Raw genomic sequence first — 12,338 nt, 5'->3', positions numbered from 1 at the left:
CAAATTACAAGGACTATACAACATTTATGGGATTTTGGAAGGAGGTGGGTACAAGTGCCTGGGGGCATTTCTGACCCAAACTATTTTTTTTTTATTTCAACCTGATACTCTTATTCCATAGTGCCAATATTCTTCCCAATGTTACAGCACAGGAAGATAAGGATTTGAGATATGTATGACCCCCAACAAAGTCTAGAGAAATAAGGTATTTCAGTTAAAAGGAATAAGGAAAGGCAGATATTGCAGCCAGGAAAATAAGAGAGGTGACTATATAAAACACCACCTGCAGAATCAGAGTCAGAAATGCCAGATTTTAGCAAACATAGAGTGAGCAGGTGTGAAAAGGTCATGCACTGTAATTTATCACACAGAGAAAATATCCCACCCAAAGTCTGAACTCTTTGAGCCATGAAGTGCAACCCTTGTAAAATGGTAGCATTGTAGAAAACAGATGCTGTGAATAAAAGGGAAGAAACAGACGAGCGCACTGAATTAACACAACAATAGAACTGCAACATTGTCCAGTTAATTCATCTCTGAGACTTATTAAAATTAAAGACATTTTACAATCTCTATTGCCCGTTGCCTTCCAATTAATTTGGTAACTTTATTAAAGCAGTAAAGTCATATAGCAAAGTATCTTACAGGGTTTATTCAAGCTTCAAATGGGTAACATTTGCTGCCTGTGAACCAGGTAATTACTGCATAATTAATTTTTTCATACTTTTTAATGTGAGATGTCTCTCAAATATAATTTAATTTTATATATTAATAGTCACCTAGCTCTTCTAATTGCAAGGAGAGAAAGGTGAATTACAACTAACCATACTTCCATAATATTCCCTCTGAAAGGCAACGTTCACATGAACAAAACAGATCCCCATTGTTCACACATACATTAATACGCAACAGTACGAGAGTTGCTCATTCCTTGTCAAGCCAATCATCTTCATGAATGCCATCTTGTGATAGTATATCTCAATTCCATTGCATTTTCATATCTAGAGATACCTCAGAGCTAGCGCACAAGGAAGAGCCACCCTAGTCTGACATCCACCTAAACAAAGAATTATGGCGGAGTAATATAAAGCAGGGACGCGGGTGGCGCTGTGGGCTAAAGCCTCAGCGCCTAGGGCTTGCCGATCGAAAGGTCGGCGGCTCGAATCCCCGCGGCAGGGTGCGCTCCCGCTGCTCGGTCCCAGCGCCTGCCCACCTAGCAGTTCGAAAGCACCCCCGGGGGCAAGTAGATAAATAGGTACCGCTTACCAGCGGGAAGGTAAACGGCGTTCCGTGTGCGACTCTGGCTCGCCAGAGCAGCGTTGTCACGCTGGCCACGTGACCCGGAAGTGTCTTCGGACAGCGCTGGCCCCCGGCCAATAGATGTGAGATGGGCGCACAAACCCCAGAGTCTGTCAAGACTGGCCCGTTCGGGCAGGGGTACCTTTACCTTTTAATATAAAGCAATCAGACAATGTTTTATTGTTTTCAGCTTGTGTCTTCGCTTAAGAATTAGAACCCCCCCCACCCATGAATGGAGGAGGTCCTGATTTATTTTAATTAGTCCCTAGCTTGCTTGCGTTTGTGTATTTGAACCTTCCTGGTGGCATTCATTGGTATTATGATTGCATTTCCTTCTTGAAACAGCCGTTTGCTTTGGACAATAGAGAATGATAGTCTGGCAAATGCTAGAAAGCCTTCAGAGCCGAAGTCACTCTCCACATATCAAATCTTGCTTACACGGTAAGACCAGCAATAAAAGGACATCAAAGGAGTGAAAAAAATCAATTCTGTAATTGGATAAAAGTAGTCTTCTAAGCAGACTGGAGTAGGATTGTATTGTTCAGCTTTCCAGGTATGTATTTGGTGTGCAATGGAAACATTTAGTCCTTCACTAACCAGTTATACCCATGTTTTGTATTTAAAATGTCTTAGGACTGAGTCAAGCATGGCTTTGCATCATTTGGTATCTCTTAATTATATTTAAAAACATTAATGTTTATCTTATCATCTAGTAACAAACAGCTAAAGCTATTGCCTGTGTTTGAAGTGCAGTGATATGAAAGCTCTGTTTTGTTTGATCTGTAAGGGATGTTTTACACATGAATGTATCAAATAATGTGCATACATATGAACACACCCTAAGATCTAGCACAGACCAAATGGTGGTCCTCACATAAATGCACCAAATGTTATGTGGTGCTCACACAGCCATTGTACTGAAAAACTGAGTGGCAGTGTGAACATAAAAATGAATAGTCTATGTTACCCCATAGGACTCCCATAGGTTCCACATCTTTTTCCTTTGCCTTATTGAAAATATTGTGGAAGAGGGTTACTACCTTCATGACCTGTTTGTAGGCATCACAGAGACTCATGGATGTCAACTAGAGTAGATAGACTGAGTCCATCTGAAGAAGGCCAGACTGCCACTGAAATGACTTCCTACAGCTACAGAAGGTGGTTCTTACAATATTTTCATGAAAAGAATGGATAGATGCTCATCAAATTGCACACATTCAGTCTCTTTATTTTTCACAATGTTGTTTTGAAATGTTTCCTAACATATCCCAGGGGCATTTTGACTTTCTTGTGACAATGATGGTATGATTGATCATGTTTGATAATATTTCTGTGGCAGTCAACCCATGAGGTCTCTCAATTATCTACTGAAATGAAGATCCAAGGATATTTTGCTGGAGAAGGTGATAAACTTGCACGTTGTTAAGCAGCGTAAATCATGTTGAACTCAGTGGCATCTCAGCAGCCTGTGTGCAAGACTGAAACCAAGACTGAGAGAAATTCATTTCTTTGTATATTCTGAAATAGTACAATAGAAACAAAATCATAGACTTCATCAGCTCTTTTTAAATTGCCAAAATAGTTGGGAATCAGATGTTGTCTAATCTAGCTGCTATTCTGCATAAATATTTCAAAAACAGAATTAAAACCAGCATTATAATTTTATACTTAAATGTGCCTAAAGATTGATAGCTGCAAAAAATGGTATTATAAAATGTGAGTGTCTGTAAAAATGATAACTGTTAGATGCAGGCAAACAAGTGAAAATATTGATACTTTAAAAATATATAGCAGGTATCCTTGTATTCAATAATGGAGTTGAATATTGCAGTGTAATAGGAGCCGCAATAATTTTCTGTCAGCGATATGTGTGTTAGTATTGCAGCAGGCAATATAGTAATATAGAAATGTGATGGAAGTAATAAGAAAATAATTGTTGGTAGATAGTGATAGCTTTAACATAGTTAAACACACAATGAATATTTGGGCTACATGAGTTAGGTGGGCAAAATCTATTGTGCTGTTGCAAAACATATTTAAATTCCCAGTAGATATATTTATTAATCAAAGGGCCTGCTTCTCATCCTAATGAAGATAAAATTCAACTTGACAACAGCAGCAGCAAAATGTAATCCCAAAAGATTCTATTGCTGAAAAATAATAATTAATCTTAAGCAATTGGTGTCTACTACATGCCAAAGATGAGAAGTAAACAGATATAATATAGAAACAAAAAGTAATGTTTATATAGATATAGCTTAGTCAGACATCTTCTTGACAGTGCTGGATCCTTAATATTTTTTTTCATCCACCTGATTCATTTGTGCTCTTGTTAGGTGCTACTACTGTAACATATGGATTGAATTATAGAGTAGCATGGAGTCGATTCACCAGCTTAGAAAAACAAACCAGAACTGGAAACTGGTCCTTGTGCTTCCTTTCCCTGTGCAATTAATTATTATAGCTCATTTGACACACAATATTATGTAGAAATAATTCCTAATTGTTCAGTGACAGAGATTCTTGACCACCTTTGTATCCATTCAGTTGTTGTGTGCTTTTGTGGTGTCATGGGTAGTCTGTAGCCAACGGCAACCTCTGGGAATGGCATCATCATAATTTCCTCAGGCCTCACAATGGCAAGTGCACCTCAGCAGTGATGTATTTGTGTGCTTGTTTATAATTAAATATTATACCAGCCTTCATCTGTGGCGATACCTGGGAAGGGCACACCATAAAACTGCTGTAGGGGACCTTTTTCAGGACAAAGATTGCATCCCCCTTCAGGGAAGCCCCCAAGAGCCGCATGACAGTGGTAGATGGGGGGCAGAGGGAGAGGGGAGGGGAGGAAACAATGTGACTCTTTTCTTTGTAAAGAGGGCACCATTCCAGCTGCACAAAAGCAAATCTTTCTGTACTCCCTTTCCATCTTTCAATCCACTTAAACAAGAAGCATTATCAAAGTTCAAGCAAACATTCCATCTAGGCAAAAGCACTTGATGGTGTTTTTTTACAGCCGGTGAAGGGGATGATAAGGACAACATCTGGTGGATCTCAATTGATTTGTGGACTGGAAGTTTCCCACCACTTTCATAAAACTCAGGGGTTATATCCAACATTAGTTGTATTCAGAATAGACCCACTCAGTAGCATAAATCCATTTATTTCTGTGGGTCTGCTCTGAGTATGGTATTTTGATATCATTCCAATTATTAAAAACATCAGCACACAAAGACACCCAAAAAATCTAAGCAGAGGAAAAGGCTAAAATACTACTTTCACATTTTTTAAAAAGAACACCCACCCACCCCGTTGTTAGAATTTACCTGGATGCTGAGGATCTCCGCTCCTTCTCTCTTTAATAAAACTAATCATAAAAGGTCTTCCTGAATAGAAATGCTTTCAAGACACATTTAAAAAGTCAAAGAGAGGGGGCTTACTGGATTTCCCCCACCTGGGAAGTAGTTCCACAAGCCATGCAACACTGCACAAAAGGTCGTGTTATGGTGCTCACCACATGAGTCTGATCTAAAGTAAGATTGGGTATGATTGTATATCTTTTTAAAATAGATAAGTTCATGTGGATGATGTGGGTCTTTAGTTTGATTTTTACACATGTGCATTGCCCGTGCATGTACAATTTGTATGTACAGAGACGAAGGGCAGGATCTCTTGGCATGATCCCAATCTCCCTTCCTCCAGGAACACATGTCCAGTTACCACACGTTATCTTATGAGCGCAAGCGTATCTCTTAACCTCAAGAATGAGCTTCAAATGATTAGCCCAGTCTTAAGATGTCATATTTATGAACTAAATTAGATCACTAGGTTATGTTAACAGTTGTTCAAGGCATATTTCACACGGCAGCTAATTATTCCCAGATAAATTCTCAGGGGTAGGGACTATTGTTTAAATAAAAAATATGGCACGTGCCTTGTGTTAATATAGTCATTGCCAATCAGACCTCTGCAGAGTAAGTGCAATGTTTATGCTGTTGCAATTGGGATAGCATTTTGCAATTAACCTCTATAAGTAGAATATGATTATCTAGCATTATCTTGTGTCATGTTTACAGGTTTGCACTATACTTGAAAGAAGCAAACTGTCTATGCAAAGAAAGAAAAAGAGGTTGCTTTCTCACCTGCGCATCTTCGTTGTAGTTGGCACCTTTTGTTCACTCACTGTTTGTGGAGCATCCAGACAGCATCATTGTTAGTCTATTACACCTGTTTTCTGTATAGTCTTCCTGTCTATCCCTCCCATCGTCCAACTTGGACTGTTTTGGTGTGTGACAGTAATAAAGTGCAATTGCTTTAAAGAATTAAAAATGCTACAGTTCACACATGCAGAAGAACAAAGCTGTGGCCCATAGTTCAATCCATTTAACATTTCACATTTTGTTTCTAAGGGCTTGTGGCGATCACACAGGGTCCCCGGATGTTTAACGGTCTATTGATCCCTGTGCCACCACTGTGTCCGCTTCCCCACTGCCACCAACCTGTTACTCTTGGGTAGACACTGAGTCTACCAAGTGAACCGAATAAACAAGTTTATTTTATAAGTATTAACAAGTTTATGGTTTCTCAGATAATATTCTTGTCTGTTTCTTAACTTTAGTTTCTTTACCAGCCTATACCTTCCTAATACCTTCTGACTGATTATCTCAACTGTTTGACTGACTCCTCTTAATAGATTCTCTCACTCTCTCAAATCAGACTAGCCCAACCCATAGACTTATCCTCTCCGTCTCTTCTCTAACTCCAGACTAACTTCTCAACCCCCCTAACTCTAACTCTAACTCCTCTCCTTGGGTTCCCATTGGTTAGTTATTTTATAATTAGTTAAGCCTTTCCTTATGAACCCAGTATGATGTCACACACCTAGGAAGGCAAACGCCACAGGGCTTAAGAGGCCATTGTCACTTTTTTAAAAAATGAAACTATATGAAATCATGCCCACCAGACATGTAAAAATGTACCTACGATATTTCTCCACGTTGCCCCCAACATTTAGAAGCAACTTTCTTCAGAATTAATATAACAATAAACTTCAAGCTCTTTACATTTTGCACCTGACAACGTTGTGCCAAGCCAAATGTTTTGTAAAAGTTTGTTATTAATGAAAACTAAGGGTTTTTTGTGTTTTTATTTCCATGAGCATATGTTATTTTGGTGTCACAAGGCAGCCCAATGCAGCTTTTCTCAACTCCCAGAACAGAAATAGGTTCTTCAAAGCCAGTTAGCAAGTTGTTCCCAAAGGCAACTTCAAATCTTCCTATTTTAGAGAGGGCACATGTCAATTCTTCATTAACATTTTCATTTTCATTAGATTAATATAACCTAAAGAGAAATTCCCCCCTGCCCAAAATGTGATAATCAATTTGGATCTCATATTCAGATGGAAGGTTTGTGTTAACTTTGCTTTTGCCACTTCACATGCATATTGTAACCTTAAGACAGTGAACACGGCAAAAAGAAACAATTAAATAGTACTGGTGTTTAAAGAAATGGAGGTTTGGGAGTAGGGGAGACATCTTCTTACTGGCTTTGGAAATAACTTCCTAAGCAGGACTGTTAGTAGCAGTAGTACTTTTTTTTAAATAGCTACTACTATTATTAGTGATAGTGATAATGATATTTATTATGTCAACTTTGCTCTCCTGCCTAGCTACAGTGACATTTCTTTCAAAACTATTTTTTAGGGAAACATTTAACAGCCTGTTTAATAGACGTTATGTAGAGAGCCAGTGTGGTGTAGTGGTTAAGAGCGGTAGTCTCGTAATCTGGGGAACCGGGTTCGCGTCTCCGCTCCTCCACATGCAGCTGCTGGGTGACCTTGGGCCAGTCACACTTCTTTGAAGTCTCTCAGCCCCACTCACCTCACAGAGTGTTTGTTGTGGGGGAGGAAGGGAAAGGAGAATGTTAGCCGTTCTTCTTCTTCTTATATTAGAATGTTCTGTCACACATCTGGGTGATGTATGTTTTATCAGTATAATGAGAATATGATTCTTTCATAGGTCTTTACTAAGAAGTGAGGAGGAGATGACAGGGCATTCTTGGACACTGATAAGAAGGATTTCTGGGTGCATGCATATGTATAAGTGGTTCGGTGTGGCAACACACCATTAGAGTATGCCACTCTGAAACAAAGATACCTCTATTACATTTATGTGATAAATATCTGCCTGGCTGGCTCAAACTATCAAAGGATTTGATTAAGGGATTGATTTGAATACAAACAGCATAATTGACCCTGGAGAAAAGATGAACTGATATGGACAACAAAGCTTTGTGAATAGGCTTGTAAGATTAGGAGGTATCTTGGGAAATGTCAGCCGTCATGATCTATTCTGTACTCATATCTTGGCTGGAACAAGGAATTTCTTTTTATTATGCCTTTGATGAAGTGTTTTCTGACCAGGAAACTTAACCAACAATTTTTATGTGTCTCTCACACACATGGTCACTCCCCTGAAGATACAAGCACATTTGTTTGGCTATGTTAAAAATGCAATTAGCCTGTGGAGGCTCCAATACATACATGGATCTTTGTGCAAAATGCGGACTTCCCTTGCAATTCAGTTTTATGAACAGTGTGCAAGTTGAAGTGTCTTGGAGTTCCAAAACACAGCAAATGTTTTAAGGAATGGGTTTTTCCATCATCATGAAGAATAGAGATGATATGCTGGGAACAATATGAGACACTCAGTAACAGTTTAATGTTAAAACTGTAAGAGGATCCTTGCTCAATGAGGCCGAAGGCCTATTTCCTGCTAAAGGGCAGGAAACTACAAAAAGGAAGCAGCTGGTGGGAATGACTCATGGTATCAGTTGTCTCCATACTAATGCACAGAATATGGGAAACAAGCAAAATGAACTTGAGGTCTTAATACAGGATGACAACTATGATCTAACACTGAATTAGTGAAGCTTGGTGGGATGAGACTCATAAATGAAATGTAGAAATTGAGGGGTATAAGATGTTCAAAAGGAATAGACAAGTTGTTCCCAATTAGGGGTCCAGAATATAATGATATTTATCTGCTAATATACCACAATGTTGAAAAACAGATATACCTAAAATCCTTTGCTTATTAGGGGCTACCCCACATTTTCTTTAAAAAACAAAAATGCTTTGCAGAAGTAACTCCCATAGGGTTATCAAAATTTTCAAAAGTAGGGAGTCCGTGGATTGGCTTTTAATAAATAGGGGGTCCTCAGTAATTAGCTAATTGGGAACCACTGGAATAGACCAAACAGGAAGAGGGGAGGAGTAGCATTATATATAAAGGTGTGTACACTTTTGAAGAGATTCATGACTTGGGACATGGAAAGCAGATTGAGAGTATATGGGTAAACATTGTAGAAGAGGGAAACAAAACTGACTTTTAATGTGAGTGTCTGCTATAGATCTATAAATCATACTGAAGACTTGGATGATGCCTTCTTCCAGCAGATTACCAAACATTCAAAAATGAGAGACAGAGTAGTCACGGGAGACTTCAACCACCCCATTATCTTTTGGAACTGAAACTCTGCCCATACTGTAAAGTCCAACAGATATGCACAAGAGGGCAACCAAGATTATCAAGCGTTTGGAAACCAAGCCTTATGAGGAACAGTTGTAGGAGTTAGGTATGTTTAGCCTGGAAAAAGAAGAGACTGAGAAGAAATAATATAGCCACCTTCAAATATCTAAAGGGCTGTCACTTGGAAGATGAAGCAAGCATAATAATAATAATAATAATAATAATAATAATAATAATAATAATAATAATAATTTTATTTGCATCCCACCCTCCCCGGCCAAAGCTGGGTTCAGAGCGGCTAACAACAGGTAAAAATGGCATAGTGTACATAAAATCGCACCGTCAATTAATTAAAATATATTCTAGAATCAATTCGAAGACAGGAGACTGGCGTGCTCTGGTCCATGGGGTCACAAAGAGCCAGACACGACTAAACGACAAAGAACAACAAGAATCAATTCAGAATCAAATTAATGGCAACTATTGGGTTAGAGTTCTTTGAAGATTAAAGAAGGAGAGAGGGGGTCAGACTGTGCCTTGGCTAAAGGCCTGGTGGAACAGCTCTGTCTTGCAGGCCCTGCAGATAGATGTCAAGTCCCGCAGGGCCCTAGTCTCTTGTGAAAGAGTGTTCCACCAGATTGGGGCCACGGCTGAAAAAGCCCTGAATCTGGTCGAAGCCAGTCTAACCTCCCTGTGGCCCAGGATCTCCAAGATGTTTTTATTTGAAGGCTGTAAGGTCCTCCATGGGACATACCAGGAGTCTAGGTGGTCCTGTAGGTACAAGGGTCCTAGGCCATATAGGCTTTAAAGGTTTAAACCAGCACCTTAAACCTGATCCTGTACTCCACCAGGAGCCACTGGGTGAATGTGATCCTGTGGCGAGGACCCCGTAAGGAGTCTTGCTGCGTCATTCTGCACCCGCTAGAGTTTCTGGGTCAGTCTCAAGGGCAGCCCCATGTAGACTGAGTTACAATAATCAAGCCTGGAGGTGACCATCATGTAGATCACAGTGGCTAGGTCAGGACACGAGAGTTAAGGAGCCAACTCCTTAGCTTGGTGGAGATGAAAAAATGCCGCCTTTGTTATAGCTGCAACCTGCAGCTCCATAGAAAGGGAGGTGTCAAAGATTACACCCAAACTCTTAATGGGCGGTGCTGGCACTAACTGTGCCCCCCCCAAGAGATGGGAGTTGGCCACCCAATCCCATGTCGTCCCAACCCAGCCAAAGGACCTCTGTCTTCAAAGGATTTAACTTCAACCAGTTCCCATGTAACCATCCAACCACAGCTTCCAAACATCTGATCAGTGTGTCTGGAGCCAAGTCAGGATGGCCGTCCACCAACAGATAGAGTTGGGTGTCATCGGCATACTGATGGCAACCCAGCCCAAAACTCCGAACAAGCTGGGCGAGGGGGCGCATAAAGATGTTGAAAAGCATCAGGGAGAGTATCACACCCTGAGGTACTCCACACACCAAGGAGTGGCACGATGACAATTCCCCCCCAAGCGCCACCCTCTGTCCCCGACCAGAGAGAAATGAGCGCAGCCATTGAAGGACTGCGCCCTGGATCCCCACGTCGGCAAGGCAGTGGTCCAGAGGTTTGTGACTGACCATGTCAAAGGCTGCTGACAGGTCTAAAAGAATCAGCAGCCCCAACCTGCCTTGATCCAGCTGCCTGCAGAGATCATATGTTAGAGCGACCAGAGGCGTCTCGGTCCCATGACCAGAGTGGAAGCTGGACTGGAAGGGATCCAGAGCTGATGTTTCATCCAGAAATCCACCAAGTTGTTCAGCAACCGCTCTCTCAATAACCTTATCCAGGAACATTAACCAATGGATTCAAGTTACATAAAATGGAGAGTCTGACTATCAGGAAGAATTTTTTGACAATAAGAGCTGCTCAGCAGTGGAACAGAAAGTGAGAAAGTGAGACTCATCGGAGGCTTTTAAGCAGAGATTGAATGGTCACCTGTAATGAATGCCTTAGCTGAGATTCCTGCATAGAAGGGGTTTGGACTAGATGGCCCCCAGAGTACCTTTCAACTCTAAAATACTCTGAGGCTATGATTTTCCCCATCTGAACCTTGTTTTCTACAGGTTACAGGAAAGCTGCGACAATAATCTCAACTTACATTTATACATATGATTCATTCTCACTGTTAATATTCTTGAATGTTTTCCTGCACTGGCATCAGAATGCCTTTGTCTTTGCAAGACAGAGACAAATAGTAGAAGTTCATAGAATCATAATATTGTAGTATTGTAGAATTGGAAGGGGCCCCAAGTGTCATCTATCCAGGTATCTCAACTAAAGCATTCATGACAGATTGCTATCTAACCTCTGCTTAGAAACCTCTTATGAAGGAGACCCCACCACCTTCAGCAGTTTCATTTTTCATATTAGATTCAAGTATCATTAGCAAAATTAATAAAATCAGGAAAATTTTAAACTGATGTAAAACAGAAGAATACAGAATGCTAAAATTCTGCATTGTTTTTGACCTGCAACATATAGTAGCTAGGTAATAAAATGAAGCAACACATATGTGTATACCAGCTTGCTAAACAATTGTGTTCTGTAGCACTTAGTGATCACCTAATAAAGACATTCTCTCATTTTCTAAGTGGTGAGTGGGAGTGGTAATGAGCCGTGTCCACGACATTGATAATAATAGATAGCACAAAGAAGGATTGTAGGAGTATCTCTTAAAAAAGACACATATAAAGCAATTTAAGAATGGAAATTACAGCATATGAAGGAAACTACTTTATTAATACATGATGGGGCACTGTGATAGTTCCATAATGTAATGCCATAGTCTGGAGAGTCCTAGGCAGGTCTTAGATGCCATGCAGACTAACAGTGTTATTTGGTAGTACCAGGCTGGGAACAAGCACCTTAATTAAGGATGGGGAACCTGTGGCTCCCCAGACATTGGACTCCAATTCCCACCACTCCCAACCAGCATGGCCAGGGATTATGGGATATGTTGTCCAACCACATCTGGAGGACCACAGTTTCTCCATCCCTGCTTTAAAATCTTGAGTACGATTACAGTTGTCAAGTTCATTTCAGAGCTAGAGGTTCTGCGTCATGGTTACTTAGTTTTTACAGGTTTCGCTGTGATATGGTCTCCTGAGTTCAGAAACTCCAAACTACTGCTAGCAAGCTCTGAGAATCTATGAAGCCCTAGGAAGGCGGCGGGGGGGGGGGAAGGATTGCTCAGAAGACTGAAGTCTTCTTCCACATGAAGAAAAAAATGGAAAGTAAAAAAATAAGACAATGGCCATTCATCATGTTGGGAAATCTTGAACTGTGTGCTTGTTGAAGCTGGCCACAGAGGCCAGAAGGGGGGCAGGGCTAGCGACGAGCGTCCCGGGGGGGTGCCGCCCGCAGTGAGCAGCGAGCGTCCCAGGGGGGCAGCACGGCGATGTCACCCCCCTCAGGGATGACACCTGGGGTGAACCCCCCACTGCCCCCCTTCCTCTGCCACTGGCTGGCCAACAAC

General features: G+C 40.9%; 2 long non-coding RNA genes across 2 annotated transcripts; one reads left to right on the top strand and one right to left on the bottom strand.

The window, feature by feature from the left end:
* Positions 1 to 2,501: 2,501 nt before the first annotated feature.
* LOC309540218 lies at positions 2,502 to 3,863 on the bottom strand. Its single transcript, XR_014223137.1, has 2 exons — positions 3,831 to 3,863; positions 2,502 to 2,817 (listed from the first exon to the last, which is right to left on the bottom strand). It is a non-coding gene; the product is annotated as an uncharacterized lncRNA (long non-coding RNA).
* A 139-nt stretch (positions 3,864 to 4,002) lies between these two features.
* On the top strand, positions 4,003 to 7,449 carry LOC309540345. Its single transcript, XR_014223199.1, has 2 exons — positions 4,003 to 4,114; positions 7,317 to 7,449. It is a non-coding gene; the product is annotated as an uncharacterized lncRNA (long non-coding RNA).
* The last annotated feature ends 4,889 nt before the right edge of the window (positions 7,450 to 12,338 follow it).

The sequence above is a fragment of the Podarcis vaucheri genome (genome assembly GCF_965113315.1).
Source record: "Podarcis vaucheri genome assembly, chromosome: 9".
Taxonomy (NCBI): Eukaryota; Metazoa; Chordata; class Lepidosauria; order Squamata; family Lacertidae; genus Podarcis; species Podarcis vaucheri.
This window is presented reverse-complemented; position numbering and strand designations above follow the sequence as displayed.